A 12,519-nucleotide genomic window follows, 5' to 3' on the forward strand; every position below is an offset into this window, starting at 1 on the left:
CAGTGCACACAAGCACTCCCCTGTTCTTAAAAAGGCAGAGCACACTATTTGCTAACTGCCCTCAGCCTGTTGCTGAGAGGCATTTACCATAATGTGTTCAGCTGCAAGATGGCTCCCAGTCACATGGGAGCCATACTGTATAAAAGTCTCCCTCTTCCTTAGGAAATCGCCAGGCAACAAGTTTAATCATTAGATAGTTGCTGTTCTACCAGAAAAAATTGTGAGGTCTCCTGATCCCGATGTGGCCAGTGTCCTGAACACGAATCGCTGGCCACGGTATTGCTAGTGCCAGAACGTTGTCCCCTGATCCTGGAGCAGCCAGTGTGCTGAACCTGTGTTAGGAGTCGAGTTTCCTCTGCTGCACAGGGGGAATCTCGATCCGTCTCCGCTGCGGTCTCCCATTCTCCTCCAGCCGTAGTGAGCCTGCTCAGCATGGACGTCGATCCCAGCGTCTCGCTCAGTCTGACTCTGTGAGAAGAGTTACTGCTGCTTCTCCAGCTTCTGCCTGTAAAGCCTATACTGGTCAGCAGCGAGTGGACTTCTCTGGGACTAAGTCCTTGTCTGCGCACACTGAGCATGCCCAGGGCAAGATCTCCCGTTGGAGATCGAGGGTCATGTGCTCAGACTCTGCAGCGCATTCTATTGGTCCTCTTGGCAGGTCTTGGAAGGGCAAAGTTTCTGTGGCCGCTTCCTGTCCTGCAACTATATAAACTGCGCATGACCGCACGGCCATGCGCTAGTGTACAATTTAATACGTGTGTTTGTTGTGAGTGCAAGTCGTTCTTTAAATACCCCTACCCTATTGTATGATTGTTCGCGTATGGAGTATGGCTGCTATCTAGCGCCCGACTTATCACTCAACGTGTCACACACGTGTCAGCGTCTACTGCTGTGACCGCCAGTGCGGTGCCACGCGCCAGTGTGCGCTTCCTGACCCACGTCTGGGTGCTTAGTGGTGCCTGCCAGCACGGCACAGTTCGCACTTCGGTGCCTAAATTATATAATTCCTTTCACACCCAGTTGCGGTGTAGTGCCAGCAAGGGTCTAATCGGACTACAATCCCTGTTGGGGTTTAGTTCGCTGACCACTTGCTCGTGCTCTATGTGCGGTACCGCGGTCCTGTGACGCAACAGGATCGCTTTCTTCACGCTGGGTGAGGTTTATAACCCACGCGTGTATACTTTTGAATACCGCCATATTGTCTGTCATTTCCTAGCAGCAGGGTTCACCTGCACGGTGGACCCCGGACTGCGAACGCATCTATATCATCTCTCTTGGTGCGTTCCGCCAGTCCTAACAACCTGAATCCCTGATCCCGGTGCAGCCAGCGTCCTGAACCCCATCCCATGGTCCAAAGGTGGCGGCAAGTGCATGAAGGTTGTTCCCTGGTCCTGGAGTGGCCAGTGTCCTGAATCCGAATCCCTGGTCCCGGTTTGGCCAGTGTCCTGAACCTCATTCACTGGCCCAAGTGTGGTGGCCAGTGCATGAACATGTTCTCTGGTCCTGTAGTGGCCAGTCTTGAATCTGAAGTCCCCTGGTCCTGTTTCCAAAGTCCCCTGTTCCCAGTGTGGTCAGTTCCTGAACATTATCCCCCATTCTGTGGGCAGCCATTCCCTGATCCAGTGTCCCAGACCAGTGTGTCCGAACACAGCCCCAATCATTGTCAGCAAATCTGAGCACTGGGATCAGCAGCTGCAGTACCGGGATCTACCCAGGAGTGGTATTTAGCAGCTAACTGCGGCCTAGTCTCCACCATCAGGAGCTCCAGTGAACACAAGGTAGCTGCTTATTTATACTCCTTCCTGAGCAGACCCGGCCGTGTGGCACAGTGGGTCAACAAATCCACTTGCGATACCGTTGGGAGTAACAGTTAGTATCCTAGCTTACTGATCATTAACCGTTTGCTAAAAGATGTGGTAACATTGGTTTAATTCAAAGTGCTCATAATAACACGTATTATATATTGCATTTCCACAGGCCTGCAGAGTGTGGTGGGATCCCGCTCTGCATGCCACAACTTGGAATTCTGGACTTTGGTCGAAAGTCAGGTCCTTAAGCCTGCTATTACATGCACTTCTCCACATGTTTGATATTAACTGTTATTTAGCAAAATCATAAGTCGGTGGCTGTCCATTGTTTTCTTAAATAAAAAGGGCAGCTACAGACTGGTGATAGGACATCTTTAAATGGTAACTATTGAAATAACACAGGGAATGATATGTACGGGCTTTGCTGAAGTGCAAAGATCTAAGGTCATCAAAAGACAACATCTGACACAATGCATATAGAAGATATATTTTATATAAACTGGATTTCTTATCCTTATATTTTGTATATTATCAATGGCACATTGTATATGATACAGCTATTGGCAAAACATAATAATAGATAATTGTATCATTGAGGGCAGACAACGGGGACCCCAGCAATCCTGAGAAGAGGGTTATGGGTTCTAGAACTTGGCTTTCTTCCATTGTCCCATGGACAATAAATGAAGATATTTTCATTTTCAGTTCATGGAATTGCTGGTTGTCCCACTTGTCGAATACCTTATGTTCAGGCACGTTATCCCTTATCCAACAGATAGCATATAAGTTTAAAATCTAATAAAAAACACTTTAACTATTTCCCTGAACCTGCGACATTACAGCAAAAGGCAGAAGAACATTGTAAGTCTCTACAATACTGCCTTGCACTCCCATCTGAGCACCATACTTCAAAGGTAGAACATGTTTTCCTCTGCAGTACTTTATTTTAAAGATAAATTAAGAACTATGTGTCTGTTGTTTTTTTTCATAACCTGCTCCATTTCTGTACATAAGTTGTGCCTGGTATTGCAGTTCATCCCTGTTCATGAGACAAGAGTCAAGCAACAATCCCAGAAATAACCTATAGACAAAAGTGGTGCTATTTCACAAAGGAAAATGCAATATTTTCTCTACTTTTGGACAATTTTTTTTAAGAAAAACTCTTTTTCATATATTGACTTGTTTAAAGGGGACCTGTCATATGAAAAAACGCTATTAACCTGCATATATGGGGTTATTGTGCGGGTTAGTAGCATTCTGAAGCCGCACTGAAAGCCCAGGAATAAATGAACTTTCAGTCATAGTGGTGGGGCAGGCTTCAGTCACCGCTCTGTGCATAGGGAGTGGAAGCTGTAACCACGCACCCGACACTAACCGGCTCTGTACTGAGGCACTGCTGAGCCTGCTGTCAGTTAGAGCTGGGGGTGTGGTTACAGTCGCCAATCACTAGGTTTAGAATGCTATTAATCAGCAGATTAACCTTATATCTACAGTTCAACAGCATTTTTTCATATGACAGATTCCCTTTGAATTATAGTGTAGTAATTATAATGAATTTTGGGATTTTTTTCTCTGCAAACCATTGCTAAGTTTGGTTAGATCCTTCACACTAAGGTAAACAAAACTTAAAGGGAATTATTATCATCTGTGTTCGATCCGGGTTAGTTCTGTGCTTTTAAATCGACATCAGTAATTCCTGAATAGTTATGGACTTTATGATGGTAGTTCCCTGTAGGCAGCTTTATTCCTTAATAACTGATTCTGATGGCCATAGTAATTTTATATAGCCAAACAGCCTGAGCTGCTAAAGGTCATGTGTAGGTAATACATTCTTGCCACCAGAGGCCATTTGTTTTGTGTCTTCAGTCTGTTCATGGCGTTAGCCTCTCTCTTATGAGAATCACAAATAAGTGCAAATACAGTAATAAACTCACTCAATGCTAAAGCAGCACTTGGTATCCAAAGCAGGGAATGCTGCATGTCTGAATGCACCTGAAAGTTGAATATTTAAGGTAAAAGTGAGGTTTCGTCTTTCCTAGGAGAACATCTGTATGCGCAGAATTATTATGCAACTATATGAAAAATGTGAATTTTACCATATCAAGTATTTATTTTCATCTGTTGCATTGAGAATAACAACTAAACAACTTAAACTATGGAAAAATACTTGACATTTCAAAATAAATATCAGTGATTAATATTGTCACCCTTGTTTTCAATGCCACTCATAAGCCTTCCATTCGTGAAGTCTATCAGTTTCTTAGTCCGTTGACGATCAACTTTTTGGGCAGCAACAACCACAGCCTCCTAGAAACTGTTCAGAGAGCTGTACTGTTTTCCTTCACTATAAATCTACAGGCGCATCTCACAAAACTAATACCTCATGCAAAAGCTCAAAATTTTTTTCCAGCCCCACTCAGGTGGCACAAACATCAGTTTCCCACAGTACTTACATACATACTTACTGGAAAAATGTAAGGAAAGTAACACAGGTAGTTCACTGCCTAGTCTGCCCACTGATTAATTGACTCAGAGTAGATCATTTTATAAAGGAACAGAAACAGTCAGGCATGGGCCATGCTTGAGGTATCAGTGTCTGGGCTAGCATTTACAGCTTTGTATTGAGCTTTCAATCATGACCTGGTGGTTAACGGAGTGGTGTAAGCCTTCATTGCAGGGAGCCCTGATATCTCATACAACACATTCAATTTTTTATTTTTTTCCAGTCACACTGAGATGGCACAATCATCAGTTTCATATAGTACTACTTGTAGTAAAATGTAAGGAAAGTAACACGGGTAGTTAAGTGAAAGTAAGTGCAGGTCTGCCTGTCTGGGAGCCCTACTCCTTCAGGCAACAGACATGGAGGAGACCCAACTTGAATTCTCCACATTTCAAAAAATTATTGTCACACACCACAAAAGTGGCATCAATTTCCACAGAGTAGAAACAGTATAATAGGCCTCTGGTACACCTTCAACTATAGTCAGTCCGCCAGATGGAGAAACAATTTTGAGTCTCCACGTTGTAAAAAAATATTTGTAACATGAGCAGCAGCAGCAACAGCTGGCACAGAAGCCACAACAAAGTAGTCACAGACTGCAATAACGCAAGATCAATGCATGACATTAAAAATGACACTGTTGCCTAGTCTACCCAGTCTGCGACTGAGGTGAAAAAGTCATTGTAGATCTGTGACTTGTTCATTTTGATGAAATTTAGGTGATCTACACTTTTATTGGACAATCAGATGCACTTATATGTCAGGACACTGTAGGGGATGTGAAATGTTTGGTGTTCCCTTTTCTCCCCAACTCCTTTAAGTGTGTAAAATGTTTGTTGTTAATGTGTTCGTACACAGTGGCACTGCTACACATAAAGTGTAAAGTGTATTACCACCATGTACAAGAGCATTGCAATACCTATTGTATACTGCTCTGAATATTTGACTGTTTACATGCCATTGTTTGCACACACACGTTTTATAGGGAAAGTTTGTTCCCATGCCCAGTATAGTGATAGGGGCATAGTGTTTCTCGTTGGCCACTAAAGGTGGGCACTATAGGACATAGCTAGAATAGGAGGGGCATGGTGGGGATAAGAATAGTTAAGCTTCCTGGTTTTAGTCAGTCGGGGCCTGGGCACCCATGCAGCTCACTGGGCTGCTTGGCCAGAAGCTACTGTGCCCCCGCACCATTAAAGAAAGAGGCCGAGCATAGCATACATAGTACCGAAGAATTCCTCTAAGAGGAAAGAAGTACGACAGCGCTGTGGATGCAGCTAAAGGAATCTGTCCCCATAGAGAAAGGAAGAAGATTATTCTCCGGGCAGCAGAAGCAAGATGTGGCAGATCTTTGCCTGGGCGGCAGTTCTTAGAACTAGGGCGAAGCAGTGTAGGACTCCCCCATGTGAGGCAAGAATTTGAGATGGAACAGATTCTGCGGGATCAGAAGATTCGGTCTGACCCGGGGCTGAGCATAGTGAAAGAAAGGACAGAGAAGGGGCAGAAAGGAAGAAATCAGCTGTGATATCTGAAGTGCCTGTATTTTAACAAGCTGTGCTGAGTAAAAGAGTTAACGTTGAAGTTAAGTCAGAGTGTGTCTCCTTTATTGCGGAACGGTCTGTGAGGAATACATCCCAGTACCGGGCAAGTCGAGATGGCACAGAGAGCCAGCTACAAGGTACTGTAACAGAGAGATGTGATCCTATGCGGGAAGGGGTCCAGGGAGTGATACAGGGATTGCTGTCGCCCATGGCTACCTCCCTGGCTCCCCCTTCCTACAACACCACCAGCAGCGCTGAAGACCTGTTGTGAGAAAATGCTGGCTACCGTTCATGATAAACCTCCAAGGCATGACAGGCAAGCTCAGGCTACTCTTCCATTTTTGAAGACCAAAATGCAAAATGGTCCAACTCCCCCCCCCCCAGATGGCATTAATCTTGAGCTCCAGAAGCTTCTGCACCATCCTCTTCGTCGTTCACAAAGTGTCAGACTAGTTCTCTGTTTGGCTGATGCATGGGCTGGTCTAAAAAATGTGTGAAAAGACTCATAGAAATTGCTTATGCCACTTACACTACTGCTGCTAATGTTTTTGCTGTGACTCCTTGACATTCTATGGGTTGGACGTCTACAACTGAGATGCACACTGTGTTCCTCACTTCTGTCTTAGGGAAAGCCAATCCTAAGATTGTCCATAGGCGTGTTTCGTTACTCCAGAATGTCCGTTTCCAGGGGGAAGCGTCTGACAAAATTTACTCTTGTTCCATGGATCTAATAGAGTGGCAACCCAGTAGGCATCATATTGAAGATAGCGCAGCAAGAAGGCTCTCATGTGTTGGGTGCTTCCATGAGGTACAAATCCAGGTTGTGTTGCTGGTGGGGTAACACACAAGGTTGCTTCCTCCGTCACCTCCCGCTAACTACGGACAACAGAGAGGTGACCATTATCCTCATCATCTGCTGACTTTTGCGCATCCATCACATTGTCCTCCTTGTCCTACTTCATTTGTTTTGCATCTCCTGCATTTTCACTAACAGTTTGTCTGGTACCATGAGCCCCCGTCGATCAATCCACCCTCCCATGGCATTCGCCTGTGCGACGACAATCCGGAGTTTTGAAATATTTTAATGCCTTCTATATCCTCCTCTGCTTCCACCATTTCCTCTGGGATCACCATTTCCTCATGCACACTATTTAAAGTGTGCTCCAGCATGAAGATTACCAAAATAGTGATTCTGATGACAGCATCATCAGCGCTATCTATCTTAGTAGCTCAAAACTGTGCAGAAGGGCGCAGAGGTTCTTCATTTGTGCTCACTCTGCAAGCATGATTTGTACATGTACATGTAGCTTTGGCCCAGGCTATGCAAAAGCACATACTATACCAGGGCTCATGTCTGCTGTAATAGTTGCTGCAACATGTGCAGAGTTGCAATATGTGCAGAGTGGAATTCCACCTTGTCTGAACATCGCAAATCAAACAATCAGTAGGCCGAAAGACTGTAGCGATGTAAGTCGATTAGCTGTGGGGTGCGATAGTCGGAAGTGAGCATATAGCAACTGTGCTTTCTACAGCAGTGTATCCAGGCCGAGATAGTGGCAGAGAAATTGCTGTACTACCAGATGGAGTATGTCAGCCGTGCAAGACACGTATGTGAGGTTGCCCCAGCATAGGGCCGTCGCCATGTTTGCACCGTTAACCTAAACAGCCTACCGTGGCTCCAGGCTTAGACGAGACAGACATTGTTCTAAATTGGCCTGAAGAGCTGTCCAGAACTCTTGAACTGTATGACTGCAATCTCCAAGACATACTAATTTTAATGCTGCCTGATTGCGGTGAGCCATGGCTGCACAATATGGAGTTGGAGGAGATTCTATCTGCACTGTTGGAATGTGTGTCTGATTAAGGGAGATATTGAGGGCACAGGTGGAGGCCCTAGAGGAGGTGTAGAAGTCAGAAGCAGTGGAGGAAGTGTTAGATACAAAGCCTCACAGCAACCAGTCAGCCAGTGCCTAGTCAACGAGATGTAATGCCCCTGCCCATGTTTGCACATCCAGGTATCAGTGGTGAAATACATCCTGGTAGACATAGATATTCTCAGGAAATGGGTGATGTTTTCTGCTGTAGGGTAGGCATAGTTTTCTTAGAGAACTTATGGCAACTGATACTAGCCCCTTCCCAACCTGTGACGTAGAGTATGCGTCATGAAAGTCGGTGCCAATCTGACCTGTGACGCAGCGTATGCATCATCGCGGGATCGCGTTCCTGTGGGTTGGGTGACCGGGGTCACTGAAATGTCACCCAACCCGCAGGTACAGGAGAACTTGTAATTGAGCCCCCTGACCTCCGCTTCCTCCCCTCGACCTCCGCTACCTCCCCCCTGCCCGGCTGATCATCCCCTAATCACCTTCCCTGCTGCTGTTGCCCTCTTCAACTCCGCCTCCATCTGCTGCTGCATCTCCTCAGCTCCCCCACTCCTGACAGCCCCCATCTGCCCCCTAGTGATCACCCCCTGCCCCAGTTATCACTCCGAACACCCCCTGATCACCCCCCTGCTGCTGCTGGCTCCATCTCCGCCTCCAACTACTGCTGCATCTCCTCAACTTCCCCTCGCCTGACAGCCTCCTCCTGCCCCCGGTGATCACCCCCTCTTCCCTGATCACCCCCTCCCCCCTGATCACCCCCCTGCTGCTGTCAACTCCATCTTCACCTCCATCAGTTGTTGCATCTCCTCAGCCCCCTGCACCTGACAGCCCCCTCCTGCCCCGGTGATCACCCCCTGCTTCTCTAATTACCCCTGATGCTGCTCTCTGCTCTATCTCTGCTTCCATCTGCTGCTGCATCTCCTCAGCCTCCCTGCGCCTGACAACTATCTTCTGCCCCCCAGATGATCACTCCCCACCCCAGTGATCACCTCTTGCCCCACTGATCACCTCCTGCTCCGCTGATGACCCACTGCCCCAGTGATCGCCCACTGCCCCGGGGATCGCCCACTGTCCCGGTGATCGCTCCCCTGCCCCCGTGAATGCCCCCTACCTCGCTGATCGCCCACTGCTCCACAGATCGCCCCCCTTGCCATGCTGATTACCCCCTGCCCTGGTGATCACCCCCTTGCCCCGGTGATCGCCCCGCTGCCCCGCTGATCACCAAACTGCCATTCTGATCGCCCCGTGGATCGACCTCCTGTCCCAATGTTCACCCCCCTATCCTGGTGATCGCCCACTGCACCAGTGATCACCCATTGCCCCGCTGATCGCCCCCTGCCCTGCTGATCGCCCCCTGCACCGGTGATCACCATCTCCCGCCCCAGTTTTCCAATTAGGGTTAGAGTTGGGCTAAAGTTAGGGTTAGGGTGGGGGCTCAAATTAGGTTTAGGGTTGGGGCTCAAATTTGGGTTAGGGTTGGGGTTAGAGTTAGGGTTGGGATCAGGGTTAGGGATGTGTTAGTATTAGGTTTGTGGTTAGGGTTGGGATTAGGGTTAGGGGTGTGTTAGGGTTAGGTTTTTTGTTAGGGTTGGAGTTAGGGGTGTTTTGGGGTTAAGGTTGGAGTTATAATTGGAGGGTTTCCACTGTTTAGGCACACAGACCATTCCATCAAAGTCTGTATTCCAAAACGTCACTACTTCCCTTCCGAGCCCAAACGTGTGCCCATTCAGTAGTTTTCCCCACATATGGGGTATCAGCGTACTCAGAACAAATTGGACAACAACTTTTGAGGTCCGATTTCTCCTGTTATCCTTGGGAAAATAAAAAAATTTGGACTAAATATCATGTTTTTTTATTTTCATGCCAGGGCACTATAAACTTTAGTGAAACACCTGGGGGTTCAAAGTTCTCACCACTCAGCTAGATAAGTTCCTTTTGGGGTGTAGTTTCTAAAATGGGGTTACTTGTCGGGGATTTCCACTGTTTAGGCACATCAGGGGCTCTCCAAACGCGACATGATGCCCGCGGACGATTCCATCAAAGTCTGCATTCCAAAACATCACTACTTCCATTCCGAGCCCCGACGTGTGCCCATATAGTTTTCTCTCACATATCGGGTATCAGCGTACTCAGGACAAATTGGACAACAACTTTTGGGGTCCAGTTTCTCCTGTTACCCTTGGGAAAAAGAAGATCATGTTTGCGGAAATCATATGATTTTTTGCATGTTCACGCCCGGGCGCTATAAACTTTAGTGAAACACCTGGGAGTTCAAAGTTCTCACCACACATTTAGATAAGTTCCTTGGGGCTTCTAGTTTCCAAAATTGGGTCACTTGTTGGGGAGCTCCAATGTTTAGGCACATAGGGGCTCTTCGTACGCAACATGGTGTCCGCTAACGATTGGAGCTAATTTTCTATTAAAAAAGTCAAATAGCGCTTCTTTCCTTCCGAGCCCTGCTGTGCGCCCAAACAGTGGTTTGCCCCACATATGAGGTATCATTGTACTCAGGAGAATTTGCCCAACAAATTTCAGTATCCATTTTATCCTGTTGCCCATGTGAAAATGAAAAAATTGAGGCTAAAAGAAAATGTGGGTGAAAAAAGTATTTTATCATTTTTACAGATCAATTTGTGAAGCACTTGGGGGATCAAAGTGCTCACTATGCATCTAGATAAGTTCCTTGGGGGATCTAGTTTCCAAAATGGGGTCAATTGTGGAAGAGCTCCAATCTTTAGGCACACAGGGGCTCCCCATATGAGACATGGTGTCCACTAACGATTGGAGCTAGTTTTCCATTCAAAAAGTCAAATGGCGTTCCTTCCCTTCCGAACCCTGCCATGCACCAAAACAGTGGTCGATGACCACATTTGAGGCATCGGTGTACTCAGCAGAAATTGCCCAACAAATATTAGAACCCATTTTATCCTGTTGCTCATGTGAAAATGAAAAAATTGAGGCTAAAAGAACATTTTTGTTGGAAAAATTCAAATGTCTATTTTTTCCTTCCACGTTGCTTTAGTTCCTGTGAAGGGTTAATAATCTTCTTGAATGTAGTTTTCAGTAGCGTGAGGGGTGCAGTTTTTGGAATGATGTCAGTTTTGGGTATTTTCTGTCATGTAGGCCCCTGAAAGGGACTTCAAAACTGCTGTGGTCACAAAAAAAAAATGGTTTTGTAAATTTTGCAAGAAAAATGAGAAATTACTGATAAACTTTAAACCCTTATAACTTCCTAACAAAAAACATTTTTTTTTTCAAAAATTGTGCTCATGTAAAGTAGACATGTGGGAAATGTTATTTAACAACTATTTTGTGTCACAGAATAAAAATAAAAAATTTGAAAATTGCTTTATTCTCAAATTTTTTGCCAAATTTCAGATTTTCTCACAAATAAACGCAAAAATTATTGACCTAAATTTACCACTAACATGAAGCGCAATATGTCATGAAAAAACAGTTTTAGAATCGATAGGGTCCATTGAAGCATTCCTGAGTTATTACCTCATAAAGAGACTCTGGTCAGAATTGCAAAAAATGGCCAGGTCATTAAGGTCAGAATAGGCTGGGTCATGAAGGGGCTAGGGGACTGCTAGGGCCATCAGCTTTCTGAACCGTCTGAATTAACCAGGCAGAAAGGCAGCATTTCTCTGGCTAACATACTGGAGATAGAGGAGTGCAAGCTCTTAGCTTTGGTATGTGTAGAATGAAGCATTTTTTTACATGACCACAACTGCGAGACAAGGGGCTGGCTGCTGTGCTGAGAAAAAGAGGAGGAGTAGGGGGAACAGGATAAACTGTTGGGCTGTGAGTGAGGTGCAGGCAGAGATGTTATGATGAAGTGAGAAAGATGTGTTGTGCTAGGTAACACAAAAAAAAGCATGTCCACTTATGTAACAGCTACCATACAGATAAAAATTGGGAAGAAAACGTGGACTTATTCTGTGCTGCTGAATAACTGCTGGATATATTGAATAAAATGTGGTTTTTATTCAACCCGTTTCAAAGTTCAAAGACTTCTCCATCAGGAAACACCACAGATGTATAGATACAGACAATTCCAAGCTTTTAAATAGACACAGGCTTCAATTTTTGGCGCCAATACGATCACCTGACAAAAGATGTCAGAGTTAACCGGCAAGACACATGATATGCTTACATTGTAAGAATTGTAAGAATCAAATTCTTATAATTAAGACTAATATTATTTTCTTTTGTTATTATTCATAGAGGAAATATCATCATCAATCAAATAAAGAAGAAAAAGAAGAAAAAAAAGGAAATGAAAAAAAAACATAGAGAAAACGGGACAAGAACCCACTGACACAAAAACAGAAAAGACATAAAAGAGTCAGATCCAGAAGTAACTGCACACGAGCTAAACCAGCCGGGGAACCTTCCATACACAACATGGAACACCCAATAACCATATTCCGTAGCACTCCGGGGTGCTAAAACGTTTCTGGCAGAATAGGACAAACATATATAACGCATTAGTACCCCCAACATGTTTCACTGCGTTATCATCAGAGGATGGGACACTGGCTTGAACATTCAACCTGGGGTGCTATGCATTACACATAATAAATTGAGCAGTGAGCACTTTCATATAAACAAATTTGGGCAGATTAGAGAGTGAATTTTATACTCTAATGTAATATTTAATATAAAAAAACAATAAAAGTACAATTTTAAAGTTTTCTAGCGAGGATTTATCTGGCGTTCTCCCCAATTTGTCAGTAATGTATGTATGCCTCCAAAGCTTTTTTGATATCTTCAAACCTGGA

At 45.2% G+C, this 12,519-nt stretch overlaps 1 protein-coding gene across 1 annotated transcript in view; it reads left to right on the forward strand.

Annotated features, from left to right (window-relative positions):
• The window catches only part of GABRA6 (gamma-aminobutyric acid type A receptor subunit alpha6), a 48,693-nt gene extending 36,674 nt beyond the window's left edge, over positions 1-12,019 (forward strand). Inside the window, exon 10 of the mRNA XM_069763786.1 lies at positions 11,963-12,019. The gene's annotated coding sequence lies outside the window, so the exon portion shown is untranslated. The remainder of the gene's footprint in view (positions 1-11,962) is intronic.
• The last annotated feature ends 500 nt before the right edge of the window (positions 12,020-12,519 follow it).

This window comes from Ranitomeya imitator, chromosome 4, assembly GCF_032444005.1.
Source record: "Ranitomeya imitator isolate aRanImi1 chromosome 4, aRanImi1.pri, whole genome shotgun sequence".
Taxonomy (NCBI): Eukaryota; Metazoa; Chordata; class Amphibia; order Anura; family Dendrobatidae; genus Ranitomeya; species Ranitomeya imitator.